This window comes from Molossus molossus, unplaced genomic scaffold (assembly GCF_014108415.1).
Source record: "Molossus molossus isolate mMolMol1 unplaced genomic scaffold, mMolMol1.p scaffold_m16_p_2, whole genome shotgun sequence".
In the NCBI taxonomy this organism is placed as follows: Eukaryota; Metazoa; Chordata; class Mammalia; order Chiroptera; family Molossidae; genus Molossus; species Molossus molossus.
The window spans coordinates 55,592,168-55,609,788 of NW_023425355.1; the positions used below are offsets into that span (position 1 = coordinate 55,592,168).

At 37.7% G+C, this 17,621-nt stretch overlaps 1 pseudogene; it reads right to left on the bottom strand.

The window, feature by feature from the left end:
* Positions 1 to 16,301, bottom strand: part of LOC118635306 — an 80,357-nt pseudogene extending 64,056 nt beyond the window's left edge.
* Between the last annotated feature and the right edge of the window lie 1,320 nt (positions 16,302 to 17,621).

The following is a 17,621-nucleotide window of genomic DNA, read 5'->3' on the forward strand; positions in this document are numbered from 1 at the left end:
TTGTAGTTCTTAACTCACTGAACTGTGTGTGACCTGAGCAAATTACTTAATGTTTTGGTTCCTCAGTCGCCTCATCTGTAAAATGGGGGACTAAAAGCACAATTTCCTTCATAGGATTGTTCTAAATATCCAATGAGATATGTTTTCAAAGTTGCTAATATGTAGAAAATGTTCAATGAATGGTGGCAATTATTATTTCATGTTTTCACAGACAGGCATCTTCCTTTCCTCTTCAATTTTCCACCTCTGAGCCTAATTTAGGCTCTTGACCAATAATGCTCCTCTCCTTTCACTAGGTAAGTTAAAATCTATTTTTCTAGTTGTTAGGTTTATATAAAACGCTATTTTGTCTCTGAATATGGTGCACAAAGAATGTTCACCTTCAAGGTCAGCTGAAGGTCAGACCTGAGTCATGACACCCAGTGTTGCAATCATATGGGACTAGCTGGCACAAGGAAATGACTAGTCAAATGAAGAAGTGCTTCAGTGACCCCAGACCTGGGAGAAGTGTTCAAAGAAATTAGTTTTTTTTTTTTTTTTTTTTAGTGAGGATTTGGAACAGACATGGAAGCGAATGAAAAACCCAAATAGTACAGGGTTAAAATTTATTATTCCCTCTCCACTCCTTTAAAAGTACAATCTTGATAACTTTTCTCTGTTATGACACATTTCTTAGAGGGACCAATGACAAATACTGCATGTTATCACTTATATGTGGAATCTAAAAAGAAGGTCAGACTCAGAAACAAAATAGAAAAGTGGGAAAGTGGAGGAAATAGAGAGAGGTTGGTTAAAGGATACAAACTTTCAGCTATGAGATGAATTAGGTCTGAGGATCTAATGTAAAACATGGTTACTATAGTTAAGAACTCTTTTATATAATTAAAATTTACTAAGAGGGTATAACTTTCATGTTTGTATATGTAAATATAAATATATAGAATGATGAATATGTTAATTAAATGGGAGGAATTCTTTTACAATGTATACGTATATCAACTCATCACAGTGTACACTTTATTTAATTAATTAATTATTTATTTTAACTCATCTTTATTGTTGAATGTATTAGAGATGTCCCCCGTTTTTTCCCCATTGATCCCCTCCTCTCAAATCCTGCCCCCCTCCCGCCTTCCCCACACTACTGTCGGTGTCCATTGGTTATGCATATATGCATAGAAGTTCTTTGGTTTATCTCATCCCGCCATCCCTTTCCCCTTCCCTTTGAGGTTCATCAGTCTAACAACCAATTTGTACTTCTTAATTCCTTCATCTTTTTCATTCATCCCCCAACCCCTGCTCATCTGGAGAGCAACAAAAAGTTCTCTGTAGCTATGAGTCTGTTTCTGTTCTGCTTGCTCATTTATTTTGTAGATTCAATTGTTGATAGATATGTATTAATTGCCATTTTATTGTTCATATTTTTGTTCTTCTTCTCCTTCAAGAAGACCCTTCAACATTTCATATAATACTGCTTTGGTGGTGATGAACTCCTTTAGCTTTTTCTTGTCTGGGAAAATCTTGATATGTCCATTGATTCTAAATGATAGCTTTGCAGGATAGAGCAATTTTGGTTGTACGTACACAATGTACACTTTAAATACAGTAGCCCCCCTTATCTGTCTGGGATACATTCCAAGACCCCTAGTGGATGCCTGAAATATCAGATAGTACCAAACCTTATATATACTATGTTTTTCCTATACATGCACACATTTTACGGCTTCTCTTTGGCATATCTGAATTGCCAGCATCACTACTCTTGCACTTTGGGGCCATTATTAAGTAAAATATTTGTTATTTAAACACAAGTGCTGGGATACCATGATGATCTATCTGATAATTGAGACAGCTTCTAAGTAACTAATAGGTGGGATCATATACAGTGTGGAGACTCTGGACAAAGGGATGGTACACATCCTGTGTGGGATGGAGTGGGACTCGTGAAATTTCATCATGCTACACAGAACAGTGCACAACTTAAAACTTAAGCATTGTTTATTTCTGGAATATTCCACTTAATATTTTCAGACCACAGGTAAATGAAACCGTAAAAAGTGAAACCATGAATAAGGGAGGACTACTGTATTTTACAATTTTCTTTGAAAATTATACCTCAAAGCTGAAAAAAAATACAAGCTTGATAACTTTTCTCTTTCATGATACATTTCTTAGCAGGGTCTATGGGGATGTGTGGTTGTAGAGGGACATGAAAAAACATACTTGTGAAGAGAAAAACATTGTTGAAGAGGTTTTGAAATAAAATGTATTTTGAGTGATCTCAAATTCTCAGGCTGGGAGTTTAGGTGGCTCTTTCAGCTCTGTGGGGTGGGGGAAGGCTTTGGGGTATACACTCTCCATTAGCATTAGATTAAGTTACTTTATATAAATAAGAGAGAGAAAGGCAAATGGGTGCTTTATGTTTTGGAGATGGGATTATATTTTTCTCCTGATGCCATCTTCCTAGAGGATTCAGGAATTAGAGAGAGAGATGAGGTAAAATTTTAGATACATAAAATCACAAACAAATGCATATGTGATCCATTGCTGCCCCTCCGGCTTCCTCTTTCTTTTTTTCCCCAGTAGATTGAAAAATATTGGCTTCATATCTGATCCAGAAAGAGTTGGAGGGAGCTGTGAACAAATTAAAAAATAAAAATCACTTGATGAAAATGCAATTCTTTCTATGTTAGCTCTAAACTTGAATATAGATAAACATATTTTTTGCAATTTTTATTAATTTATTTTTGTTACATATGTTTCTTCTTTTCCCCCTAGACACCCTCCTTCCGATCTTGCCCTCCTCCCCCCAGCATTGTTGTCTATGTCCATTAGTAATGCATACATGCAAATAAGTTCTTTGGTTTTAGATAAATATCTTTTATTGTTTGATTTGAACATTATATTTCATTGGTAAATAGTGTGAGCTTTCTCATTCCGGTGATAGGTGTCAGGGATAAAGTCCCAATGATTGGTTTTGCCTTTTTTAAATTCTGAGAAGGAGGTCTCAGAGAAGTTTCTGGCACATTTTCTACAGCAAACCATTGGCTCCTTTTGAAAGGAGGGTTGGTTCTTTTTGGCTGGACAACCTAGGGTGCTCCACGTTTCTGCAGACTGGTTTAGTAGAGCCTTCAACTGGCTGCAGAACATAGCCACCAGAGACATCTGCTGCTGTACACCTCTACACATACCAGAGATCAATAAACCAGGCCCTGGGCAAGGAACCTTGTGTTCAAACAGACAGCAGGCATTGTGAGCACAGTAGAAGCATAAGCAAAGTTCTGACAAGGTTTCTTGTCCCTGAGAGAAGAGAAGCCCCCTGGTTTCCTACACCTTTGTTGTATCAGAGGCCTTAATAGTTGAGAGGCAGACTGAAAGGGAGAAGGCCAGATCTTCCAACTCTTATCCAGCTCAAGGAAAATAAATAAGAATGACTGATCTTTTTGGAAGGGAGCCATGTGCAAAGAGAGCTACTGGACCCCAGAGGGAGGCAAGGGGTAGAGGGAGGAAGCAGTTGTTTTAAAAATAACAAAGAGACCCAGGAAGCTGTTATGCTGTATAAATGATGTAATGCTCAATCGAAATGACTCCTAACTACAGATGTGCAGGCTGTCCCTTGCCCTAGGTGTGAGGACTGTTCCCATACAGTTGCATGCACCTGAGTTTCAGACATCAAGTCACAAATAAACTTGTGCTTGCTCCAATCTGTATCAGCTTGGCCCTGTCTGGGCCTTAATGCCTGGATACTGATTACTCTGGGGATAGGGATTGGAAAACTTTGCAATGTGCTTCAAACCAGGGCTGGAGAGGGGTAGTGATAGAACTTGAGCAACATGTTGCTAGCTCTTTCAGTATTATGCTTTCTTATAGTACTTCCTTAGATTTAAATCTCCTTTTGATAAAACCCCAGAACTTTTCTTATCTCTAGATGTCTCCTGAAAATTCATGACTGTACACAGATCCTCCCTCAGGGCTGTACTACACACTTTATTAATCCCCAACTTTATGGTGAGAACTGGCAGATGCCATGGAGGGGAAAAGTAGTAGAAAAACCTATCATTTCCTTGCTTTAAGCCTTTCAGTGTTTTTTTCTTTTCCATCTGTACAGCTTCATCTTATACTACTCTACCCCCACTTATTGTGCTCTTGTCTCCCTGGCTGTTTATCAGTTTCTAAAATACTACAGGTTTTAATCTCATCGCAAGGATTTGGCCATAGCTCGTTTTTCTGCTTGGAAAGCTTTTCCCTGAGATCCTTGATGGCTGGCTCCTACTTATTCTTCAGTTCTTAGGGACTAGCTAGTGCCCAGTACATACTTGGCACTAAGGAAATACTGAATGGGAACAGATTATAGTGGGGTGACTGTGTTTATTTACTTATTTACATTATTATTATTATTATTTTTAAATACTTACCCTAGGATATGTTTTTTATATTGATTTTTAGAGAGAGAAGAAGGGGGGAGAGAGAAAGAGAGAGACAGACAGACAAACATTGATGTGAGAGAAAAACATTGGTCAGTTGCCTTCTGTATGCGTCCCGACCGGGGATTGAAACCACAACCTAGGTATGTGCCCTGACCAGGAATAGAAACACACAACCTCTTGGTGCATGGGATGATGCTCCAAACAACTGAGCCACCTGACCCGGGTGTGACTGTATTTATTTTGGCCTGGTGGCAGGAAGGGGCTGCAGAGGGTTGGTGGAGAGGCCAGGTTTGGGGGTGAGGATGAAGATAAAGGGGGGATAGGAGGCATTTGATGACTAGAATGAGTGGATGTAGAATAGAGTGAGCAGGGGGAGAAGCAGTGAGTGACCCTTTGGTTTCATTTGTTGTACAAGAAGCAGAGCAGAGGTCCATGGCTGGGTGCTAGGACTGGGAATTCACTGATATGTTTTGCTATAACCTGAACCAAGGAGAAAAAGCTCTGGTCAAACTTATTTATTGTCATAATATAAGGAAGCCAAATAGCAGCCCCTTGGTTCACCAGGGAGAATTTTATTTACACTTTTTTTTTTTTTTTTAATCCTCACCCGAGGACATTTTTTGTTCAGGTAGAGTGGGAGGGAGAGAGAGGAAGAGAGAGAGAGAGAAACATCGATGTGAAAGGGACACATCGAGTGGCTGCCACCCGCACGACCGACCAGGGCCGGGGACAAACTGCAACCAAGGTACATGCCCTTAGCGGGAACCGAACCCCGGTCTCTCGGGACCGCAGGCTGATGCTCTAACCGCTGAGCCAAACTGGCCAGGGCTTATTTACACTTTTAATTAAGAGGCTGATTATTTGATAATCATCTCTCCCTGGCTTATCTCCATCTTTAAGGAGATGTTTTTCCAAATTTCTTTTTATCCCTGGCTGGAATAGGTGTCCCACTTCTGCATGTTCTCACTACTCTTGTCTTCTTTCCATCAAGACACTGATGTTAGTGTACTGTGCTTATGGAATATAAGTCTGTCTTTCCCATCCAGTTATAAACTTTGTGAAGGAAGGTTCATATCACTAGCAGGTGCCTGGCAAGGGCTAGAGGTTTGTTGTTGGATGAATGAATGAAATATTACTTGATTCTCAATATAGATGCCCTTCGTCTTACTATGTTCACTCATTCATTCAACTTTTTTAATTTTAAAATTTTTTTTTAGTAATGACTGTTAAGTCTTCTGCTAGATGCTAGAGTTACAACAGCAGGAAAAATACCACATTATCTTCTCTCATAGAGCTCAGTGTCTAGTGGAGCAGACAGACAAATTGACAGGTTACTGCAGTACAGTGTGTTAAGTGCTAAAAGAGGGAAAGTAAAAGGTGCTCTTAGGGCAAAGACAGGAGACTGAAGAATGTTCCGGGCAGAGGCCAAAGGGACAACAATATGGAGAAAGTGTTAAAAATTTTAGTTTAGCTGGAGCAGATAATAAGTCTGTAGTTTCTAGATCTACCTCCAGCCAGAAATTGTGGCCTTGAAAATTATGTCTTTTAGGTTGGCTATCACCCTGGGCAAGTGAGACAAATCCTTTGACCACTAGGCCCACAGACCATGTCCTCAAAGAGCCCACAGATACTCACCTGGTTCAACAATACCCACCCCCCCAAGTACCATAAACAAAGTGAAAAGCCAAGTATTAGAATATAGAGTGGGTTAAGAACTATCAGTCAGGAAGAAAAAGGCAATCAACTCAATAGGAAAATGGGCACAGAGAAGGGAATTCATAGAATAGAAAACATGAATGGCCAATGAATATGAGAAAAAATATTTAACATCACTAGTGATCAAAGAAATGAAAATTAACCACAATGAGATGTCATTTTATATCCATCAGACTGACAAAAATTAAAAGTCTAACTATCAAATATTAGCTAGAAAGAGGAACAAAGAATTCTCATTCTCTTTTCAGTAGGAGTGTAAATTGTTTTTGTATATTTGACAGAGGAATTTGACAATATCTAGTAAACTTAACAACATGCATACAACCCAGCAATTATATTTCTAGGTATGTACCTAGATGAACTTGTGTACATATGGCCAAAGACCATTCATTTTAACATTGTTTCTAATGGTGAAAAATTGGAAACAAGCTAGGTGTTCATTAATAGAAGCATGGATAGATAAAATAAGGTATATTCATCTGAAATACTTCTAAATAGTAGATGAAAGGAATGATCTAGGTCTATTTGTAACAAAATGTTGGGTGAAAAAGGCAAGTTGCAGTATATGTTCATAAATGTAAATGCATTTATTTTTTAAAATATGTTTTTATTGATGTTTTAGAGAAAGAGGAAGGGAGAGAGAGATAGAAATATCAATATGAGAGAGATGCATCAATCGGCTGCCTCCTGCACATCCCCTAATGGGATAGAGCCAGCAACCCGGGCATGTGCCCTGACCAGAAATTGAATTGGGACCTGTGAGTCCATGAGACAACACTTAATCCACTGAGCCACACAGGCTGTGCTATGTAAATGCATATAAAGTATAGAAGATGTTCTTGCCCTGGCCAGTTTGACTCAGTGGTTAGAGCATTGGCCTGCGGTCTGGAGAGACCCAGGTTCGGTTCCCGCTAAGGGCATGTATCTCGGTTGCAGATTGTCCCCGGCCCTGGTTGGGTCGTGTGGGTGGCAACCACTCGATGTGTCCCTTTCACATCGATGTTTCTCTCTCTCTCTCCCTCCCACTCTATCTGAACAAAATGTCAAATAAATAAATAAATAAAGTATAGAAGATGTTCTGGATAATGCACACTAAATTTATTATAGTGATTGCCTCTAAAGAGGGAGAAGGATAATAGGATTGGGAGTGTAGATCCAAGATGACCTAAATTTACCTGAAAGTTTTTTTTTTCTTTTACACGTGAGCAGTAGTGTGCTGATAAATGTTTAACAACTGTCTCTCCAGGAAAAAAAAACAAACAAAACAACACCACCACCTCTGATTTATGGCATTTGTGGATTTCTGTGGTGTACTACTCCCACCTTGGCCAATTTTCAAGCTACTAAAAGTTTAGTAACCAGCTCTCAAAATGCCCCAAAATGTAACAAACAGCTCTCAAGAATAAGTTTGAGCTGGCCAAACTGAAACATTCTGTATGTGTGTGTGTGTGCACATGCGTGTGTGTGTGTAAAAACTTGAAGCATTGATGGTAATATTAGCAATCCTCAGACCTGTATGATGAAAATAAATGTCGTTGTCATATTATCCCCTGAAGTTTTACATTTAAAATTTATTGTAAAAAAGAGACAATTCTGTAAGAATCAGAGTGGGTAAAAATATCTAACAATTTAAATTATGAATAGAAACAGTGTAAAGCAAGACTATGTCCTAAGTGCCCTTCTCTGTACCTCACATTTAAATAACTTGCTAACTGTCGAATATATTTAATAAACACATAGTAAGTCAAGCATCTTCTTCTCTGCATTTGACATCATTTTAAGAACCAGGAAGAACCTTCAGAAATAGCAAACTTTGCCCTGGCCAGTTTGGCTCAGCGGTTAGAGCGTCGACCTGCGGTTCGGAGAGACCCGGGTTCGGTTCCCGCTAAGGGCATGTGCCTCGGTTGCAGTTTGTCCCTGGCCCTGGTTGGTCGTGCGGGTGGCAACCACTCGATGTGTCCCTTTCACATCGATGTTTCTCTCTCTCTCTCTCTTCCTCTCTCTCCCTCCCACTCTATCTGTGCAAAAAATGGAAAAAAATGTCCTTGGGTAAGGATAAATAAAAAGGAGAAATAGCAAACTTTTACAATGGGAAAAAACATTAGAAAAAAACCCCCAAAACTGAACAGAATGGGTTCAATAGTTCCCAAGTGTCTCTCACAAAGCCTGATGTTTTGTTGACACACTGTCTGTCGCAGTATGTATCACTACACGGATGCATCATAAAACCAATTGCTATATCATTTGGACAATATCTTTTATTAAAATTATTTTTATTAAATTTTTGTTACAGATGTTTCTCCTTTTACCCCTATTGACACCCTCCTCCCCATCTCCCCCTGCCTGTCCCCCAGCTTTGTTTTCTATGTCCCTTGGTTATGTATACATGCATATAAGTTCTGTGGTTTATCTATTTCCTCCCACCCCACCCCCTCTTCTGAGGTTTTCAAGTCTGTACCCTACTTCTATGTCTCTGGGTCTATTTTGTTCATCAGTTTATTTTGTTCATTATATTCCACAAATAAGTGAGATCATGTGATATTTGTCTTTCTATGATTGGCTTGTTTCACATAGGATAATACTCTCCAGGCCCCTTCGTATTGTCTCAAAGGATAAGAGATCATTCTTTCTTACAGCATCATAGTATTCCATTGGGAATATGTACAACAGCTTTTTTTCCACTCATCTACTTATGAACACTTGGGCTGTTTCCAGATCTTAGCTATTGTAAATAGTGCTACTGTGAACATGGGGGTACATATATTCTTTCTGATTGGTGTTTCAGGATTATTAGGGTATATTCCTAGAAGTGGGATCACTGGGTCAAATGGAAGTTCAGTTTTTAATTTTTTGAGGTAACACAATATTGTTTTCCATGGTGGCTGCACCATTCTGCATTCCCACCAGTAGTGTACTAGAGTCCCCTTTTCTCCACACCCTCACCAAAAATTGTTGTTTGGAGATGTGTTGATGGCAGCCATTCTGACAGGTGTGAGGTGATAACTCATTGTTGTTTTAATTTGCATCTCTCTGATGATTAGTGACATTGAGCAGTTTTTCATATGTCTCTTGGCCATTTGTATGTCCTGTTTGGAGAGGTGTCTGTCTATTCAATTCTTCTGACCATTTTTTAATTGGATTCTCTGTCTTCCATTTGTGGAGCTGTATGAGCACTCTATATATATTGGAAATTAACCCCTTATCTGATATATCATTGGCAAGTATGCTCTTCCATACATTGGGTAGCCTTTCCATTTTGAAGACTGTATCTTTCGCTGTGCAGAAGCTTTTGAGTTTGATGTAGTTCCATGTATTCATTTTCTTCTTTGTTTCTATTGCCTTAGGTGATGTATCAGTAAAAATTATGCAGCGAATGATGTCTGAAATTTTGTTGCCTACAGTTTCTTTTAGGATTTTTATGGATTCATGAGTCATATTTAAGTCTTTTATCCATCTTGAGTTTATTCTTGTGTAGGGTGTAAGTTGATGGTCTAGATTCATTTTTTTTGCATGTAGCTGTCCAATTTTCCCAACACCATTTATTAAAGAGGCTGTCCTTACTCCACTGTATACTCTTGCCACCTTTGTCAAATATTAATTGAGCATATTGCCTTGGGACCATTTCTGGGTTCTCTGTTCTGTTCCACTGGTCTATATGCCTGTTCTTGTGCCAGTTCCAGGCTGTTTTGATTACAGTGGCTTTGTAGTATAACCTGAAATCTGGTAATGTGATCCCTCCAACTTTGTTCTTTTTTTTCAACATTGCTGTGGCTATTTGAGGGTTTTTTTTTTTTGTTTCATATGAACTTTTGAAGTATTTGTTCTAATTCTGTGAAGTATGCCGTTAGTATTTTGATGGGGATTGCATCAAATCTATAGATTGCTTTGGGTAGTATAGACATTTTTTTTTTTAACTGGTAGTAGGTGTTACCCAGGAATATGCATTTTATTTTATTTTATTTTATTATGAATTATTTATTTACTTTTTTGTTACAGATATTTTACCTTTTTGCCCCATTGGCACCCCTCACCCCACCCCACCTCCGCCCCGTCCCCGGCTTAGCTGTCCATGTCCATTGTTCATGCATACATGCATATAAGTTCTGTGGTTTATCTCTTCCCACCCCCCCACTCCCCACCCCCTCTTCTGAGGGATGTCAGTCTGTGCCCTACTTCCATGTTTCTGGGTCTACTGTATTCCTCAGACTGTTATGTTCATTATATTCCGTATATAAGTGAGATCATGTGGTATTTGTCTTTTTCTGCTTGGCTTCTTTCACTTAGGATAATACTTTCCAGGTCCCTCCATGTCGTCTCAAAGGATAAGATATCTTTCTTTCTTACCGCTGCATAGTACTCCATTGTGTATATGTACAACAGCTTTTTTATCCATTCGTCTACTGGTGGACACTTGGGCTGTTTCCAGATCTTAGCTATTATAAATAGTGCTGCTATGAACTTGGGGATACATATATTCTTCCTGATTGGTGTTTCAGGCTTCTTAGGGTATATTCCCAGCAGTGGGATCACTGGGTCAAATGGAAGTTCAATTTTTAATTTTTTGAGGTAGCACCATATTGTTTTCCATAGTGGCTGCACCAGTCTGCATTCCCACCAGCAGTGTATTAGAGTCCCCTTTTCTCCACACCCTCGCCAACACTTGTTGTTTGATGATTTGTTGATGGCAGCCATTCTGACAGGTGTGAGGTGATACCTCATTGTTGTTTTAATTTGCATCTTTCTGATGATTAGTGATGTTGAGCATTTCTTCATATGTCTTTTGGCCATTTGTATGTCCTGTTTGGAGAGGTGTCTGTTTAGTTCCTCTGCCCATTTTTTAATTGGGTTCTTTGTCTTCCTTTTGTTGAGTTGTATGAGCACTCTATATATATTGGAAATTAACCCCTTATTTGATATGTCATTGACAATTATGCTGTCCCATACAATGGGTTGCTTTTCAATTTTGATGATGATGTCTTTTGCTGTGAAGAAGCTTTTTAGTTTGATGTAGTCCCATGTGTTCATTTTCTCCTTTGTTTCTGTTGCCTTAGGTGATATATCAGTGAAAATTCTGCTGCGTATGATGTCTGAAATTTTGTTGCCTAAATTTTCTTCTAAGATTTTTATGGATTCATGAGTCACATTTAAGTCTTTTATCCATTTCGAGTTTATTTTTTTGTATAATGTAAGTTAATGGGTTAGTTTTATTATTTTGCATGTAGCTGTCCAATTTTCTCAACACCATTTATTAAAGAGGCTGTCCTTGATCCACTGTATGCTCTTACCCTTTTTGTCAAATATTAATTGAGCATATTGCGTTGGGTCCATTTCCAGGATCTCGGTTCTGTTCCACTGGTCTATATGACTGTTTTTGTTCCAGTACCAGTCTGTTTTGATTACAGTGGTTTTGTAGTATAACCTGAAATCTGGTAATGTTAACCACAAGATTGCTGTGGCTATTCGAGGTTTTTTTTTGTTTGTTTCATATGAACTTTTGAAGTATTTGTTATAACTCTGTGAAGTATGTGATTGGAATTTTGATGGGGATTGCATTAAATTTATAGGTTACTTTGGGTAGTATGGACATTTTAATCATGTTTATTCTTCCAATCCATTAATAAGTTATGTGCTTCCATGTTTTTATATCTTTCTCGATTTCTTTTTTTAATGACCTATATTTTTATGCAAATAGGTCCTTTATTTCTTTGGTTAAGTTTATTCCTAGGTATCTTAATTTTCTTGCCACAATGGTAAATGGTTTTTTTTTTTTTTTTTTTTTTTTTTTTTTTTAGTTACTCTTTCTGTGAGTTCATCATTGTTGTATATGAATGCTATTGATTTCTTGACCTTAATTTTGTATACTGCTACTTTGCCAAATTCATTTATTAAGTCCAGTAAATTTTTGATGGAGTCTTTGGGTTTTCTACATATAGTATTATGTCATTTGCAAATCATGACAGTTTTACTTCCTCCTTTCCCATTTGAATCCCTTTTATTTTTTCCTCTTGTCTGATTGCTGTAGCTAACACTTCCAATACTATATTAAATAAGAGTGATGAAAGTGGGCATCCTTGTCTTGTTCCTGTTCTTAAGGGAAATGCTTTTAATTTTTGCCCATTGAGTATGATGTTGGCTGTCGGTCTTTTATATATGGCCTTTATTATATCTAGATACGATCCCTCTATTCTCAGATTGCTGAGCATTTTTATCAGAAATGGCTGCTAGATTTTGTCGAATCCTTTTTTAGCATCTATTGATATGATCATATGATTTTTATCTTTCATTTTGTTTATGTGGTATATCACATTTATTTATTTGCAAATATTGTAACAGCCTTGCATCACTGGGATGAATCCCACTTGGCCATGGTAAATAATTTTGTTGATGTATTGCTGGATTAGATTTGCTAGTGTTTTGTTCAGGATTTTGGCATCTGTGTTCATTAGGGATATTGGTATGTAGTTTTTTTTTCTTTGTAGTGTCTTTTTCTGCTTTTGTAATTAGAATTATGCTGGCCTCATAAAATTAGTTTGGAAGTCTTCCTTCTTAATTTTTTTGAAATAGTTTGAGGAGAATGAGTATTAGTGGTTCTTTGAATGTTTGGTGAAATTCCCCCAAGAAGCCTTCGGGGCCCGGGCTTATGTTTCCTGGGAGAGTCGTGATTACATCTTCAATTTCTTCTATTGTTATTGGTCTGTTTAAGTTTTCTATCTCTTTTTGGTTCAGTTTTCTGTGACTACGTGTTTTTAAAAATAGGTCCATTTTACTTAGATTGTCGAATTTGTTGCTGTATAATTGTTGATAATATTTGTTCACAATTTTTTGTATTTCTGTGGTGTCAGTTATTATTTCTCCTCTTTCTTTTCTGATTTTGTGTATTTGGGTTCTCTCTCTTTGTTTCCTGGTGAGTCTAGCTAAGGGTCCATCAATCTTGTTTATCTTTTCGAAAAGCCAAGTCTTTGTTTCATTGATCCTTTAAATTGTTTATTTGGTCTCCATATCATTTATTTGTGCTCTGATATTTACTATTTCCTTCCTTCTACTTGCTCTGGGATTTCCTTTAGGTTTGCTTTCTAGTTCTTTAAGTTTTGAGGTTCGATATTCTGTTAGAAATTTTTCTTGGTTCTTGAGGTAAGCCTGTAGTGCTATGAATTTCCCTCTCAGAACTGGTTTTGGTGCATCCCATAGATTTTGTGTTTTGTGTGTTAATTTTGATTGGTTTCCAGTAAGATTTTAATTTCTTCCTTGATCTCCATGGTAACCCATTTATTGTTCAATAACATACTATTTAACCTCTATGTTTTCAATTGTCTTTGCATGTTCTTGTTGCAGTTGATTTCTAGTTGCATGCCATTGTGATCCGAGGAGATGCTGATATGATTTCAATCTTCTTGATAATGTAGAGACTTAGTTTGTGTCCTAACATGTGGTATGTCTTTAAGCATATCCCATGTGCACTTGAGAAAAATGATAATTCTGCTGTTTTGGGGTGTAATTCTCTGTAGATATCTGTTAAATCCCTTTCATGTAGTGCTTCATTTAGAGTCTGTTTTTTCTTGTTAATTTTTTTTCAAGAAGATTTATCCAGTGAAGTCAGCTGTGTGTTGAAGTCACCTGCTATGATTTTATTGCTGTCAATTTCTCCTTTGAAGTCCTCCAAAAGATTTTTAATATATGTTGGTTCTCCTATATTGGGTGCATATTTGTTTACCCAGGTTACATCTTTCTGTTGGATAGATTCTTTCATTATTATGTAGTAGCCTTCTTTGTTTCTAGTTATGGTCTTCATTTTGAAATCTACTTTATCAGATATGAGTTTTGCTACCTAGCTTTTTTTTGCTATCTGTTTTCCAGAAATATTTTTTTCCATCCCTTTATGTTCAACCTATATGAGTCTTTTGTTGTGAGGTGGGTCTCTTGTAGTCAGCATATATATGAGTCTTGCTTTTTTTATCCAGTCAGCTACTCTGTGTCTTTTTATTGGGGCATTCAAATTATTCACCTTTAAAGTGATAATTGATATGTACTTATGCATTGCCATTTTTACTTAGGGTTGTTCTATTTTTGTTTCTATTTCTTCTACTAATTACAGCAGCCTTTTAGCATATCTTACAGTGCTTGTTTGGTGGTAATATATTCCCTTAGCCTTTTTTTTTGGGGGGGGGGGGTCTGGAAAGCTCTTTATTTGACCTTCTATTTTGAATGATAACCTTGCTGGATAGAGTCGTCTTGGATTCAGATTCTTCTTTTTCATGACCTTGATTACTTCCTCCCTCTCTCTTCTGGTCTGTGGTGTTTCTGTTGAGAAGTCTCCTGAGAGCCTTATGGGGTTTTCTTTGAAGGTAACTTGTTGCTTATCTCTTGCTGCCTTTAGGCTTCTCTCTTTGTCTTTAATTTTTGGTATTGTAATTACTATGTATCTTGGTGTGAGCCTGTTTGGGTTCATCTTACTTGGGGCTCTCTGTGCTTCTTGAACTTGAATGCCTTCTTCCTTCACCAAGTTAGGAAAGTTTTCTGTCACTATTTCTTCAAATATATTCTCTAACCCTTGCCTATTTTCTTCCTCTTCGGGGACTCCTATGATGCAAATATTATTATGTTTCAAGTTTTCCCACCATTCTCTTAAGCTGTCTTCCTGTTTTTAAAATTTTTTTTGCTTTTAGTTTTCTGATTGGTTGAGTTTTTCTACCATGTCTTCTAATTCACTGATCTCATTCTCAGCTTCCTCTACTGTGCTCTTCAGACCTTCCAATGTGTTCTTTATTTTTGCTATGTCATTCTTGATTACTTCTTTGTTGTTTATAATTTTCAATTTGTTGATTTTCAACGTTTCTTTGTCTTTACTCATGGTGTTGATATCCTTACTCATGTTGTTGAGCTTCCTCAAGATCATGGCTCTGAATTCTAGGTCTTTTAATTTGCTTAACTGCACCTCATTTATCTCATCTTTGGTAGAGGTCTCTTGTTCTTTCATTTGGCATTTGTTTTTTTGTTTCATCATTTTGGCTATCTCAGTGTGCTTTGGAGCCTGCCAAATTTTCCGTGTGGGTGTTGGTGTTCTGCTGTTTGTTGCTCCTTCTACTGCATTTGGATGACCATGGGAGGACCCACATTAAACACCACTGTCAAGTCTTACTTTCTTGGATAGAGTTGCAATCCCAGGAATGGTTCAGTTATTCTCTAGCTTTTTGCCTAGAGGCTATTAGTCACGGTCACCTGAAGACCTTTGGTTTCTGAGTTGAATGAAAAACTCCCTCAGGTGTTCAGCATAAGGATATTTCCTGAGGGTGGGGCAGATGCTGGTTGTTAATGAGCCTCAATTTGCATTTCAATGGCCCACAGTGTGAGATTGAATCTTTGAGTTAGGGACCCCTGCCTGTGCCCAGAGCCCTGGGAAAGTGTAAGATGACCACAGTTCTGCATGGCCGCAACTCAGCAAAAACTCTGAGCACTCTTAATTTCTGAATGTCCCCACACAGTTCCAGTTCAGTCTTCCCTCCCTCTGTCAGAGCCCAAGGTGAGTGGCTGTGGTTGTTTTAGCACTCTGTCCTGGCTCTGCACTGTGGAGCTGCTTGGGAATTTAACCCCGAGGGCACTGCTCACAGCTAAGACTTCTGCTGACCGTATGCTTCCACCCCCCTTCTCATGCCTCCGCAATCCTACCAGGAGCAATTCAGTGTCCCTGGTTATATGGTCCTCGCAAGCTATTTTTCTGTTGCTTTTTCCTGATGATTTGTCTTTATTTTAGTTGTAATTCCAGTTTGGTCCTGGTACATGGTCTGTGTAGGTTCCATTCACTCTGCTGTCATTATGGAATTCCACTGCTTTCTTAAAAATGCTATGGACTGAGTGATCTTTATATTTTTAAATGATTGAAAACTTAGAAAAACAAAATTTTAAAATAACAAAAAACAGAATATTTTGTGACATGTGAAAATGATGAAATTAAAATTTCAGTATTCTTTAAAATAGTTTTTTCAGAGCACAGTCATGTCCATTTGTTTCTGTATTGTTCATGGCTGCGTTCAAGCTATAACAGCAGCACTGAGTAGTTGGGATGCAGAATATGTTGCTCACATAATTATTCAAGCCTAAAATATTTATTATATTGTCCTTTACAGAAAAGGTGTGCTGACTCTTACCTTCTGTGTAGCCCATGTCTACATGGTTTGAGCTGGATAATGACTATGACTTCTTCATTCCAGCAAGAGAAGAAGGAATGAGGAGTGGAGAACAGCCAGTTTCTTTTTCAAAGGATATAGTCCACTGATATCTCATTGGTCACAGTTTAAGGAACAGAACTTTGCCAGCCATTCCAAAAGTCCTTTTGTGTCACTCATCCCAACCACAATTTCCTTATTCCTGTCCTGAGAAACCACTATCCTGACTTTTAGAGTAATCATTTTCTTGTGTTTAAAAATAGTTTTATCACTAAAATGTACACACTTTGATTTATCTTTTAAATTTGTTTTAATCTATATGTTCACCCTTCATCCCTTTCTTTCTTTTTTTTTTTTTTTTTTGCAGATTAACTCTCAATGAACACAGAATAAAATCTGGAATTTCCCATAGTCTGTTTTTTGCTGATTTCACACTCATGGCAGAGTCCAACATCTTTCTGTGTCATCTGTGTTTCTTGCAGATTGACAGGTGGATCCAGAGACTGGATCAGATTCAGGTTTGATCTCTTTGACAAAACTATAGGTGGTGTTTGGCAAGACTGTGGGACACATAGTGTTTGGTCATATCTCATTTTGTAACAGCTATTGATACTTAATGCTTATATCTAGTAAACCATAAAGGCTTTAAAATGGTCACATTTTATTTATTATTATTATTTTATTTTTTTACTACTTCAAATTTGTTTTTTAAATCTTTATTGTTGTGAGTATTACAGATGTTCTCCATTTTCCCCCATTATGCCCCTCCACCCAGTCCTACCCCACCCCAGGCCTTCACCACCCTATTGTCTCTGTTCATGGGTAATGCATATTCATATATAAGTTCATTGGTTATTATTATTGTTTTTAAATACTCATCAGAGGACTTGCTTTCATTGATTTTAGAGAGAGAGAGGAAGGGACAAAGTAAGGGAGAGAGAAACATTGATTGGTTGCCTCCTGTCTGCACCCCCACTGTGGATGGAACCCACAATCCATATATATGCCCTGACCAGGAATTGAACCTATAACCTCTTGGTCATTGGAACAACACCCAACCAACTGAGCTATACCTGTCAGAGCAAAATGGTGATATTTTAATTTTGTAGTTTCTTTTCAATTCATTAGTTAGAATAATTTTATAAGAGGTGATTCCCTTCTTCTACTATTAGGTTACCCAGTGGTACAGGCCCTATGATTTAAACATATTAGACGGGTTTCAAACCTTTGTGATTTTTATCAGCTTGGCTAAACTGGAACTATGTTTACCAGAATCCCCTTCCCTCTATGGTATCAGTTTAGAGTTGGCCAAAAGAGA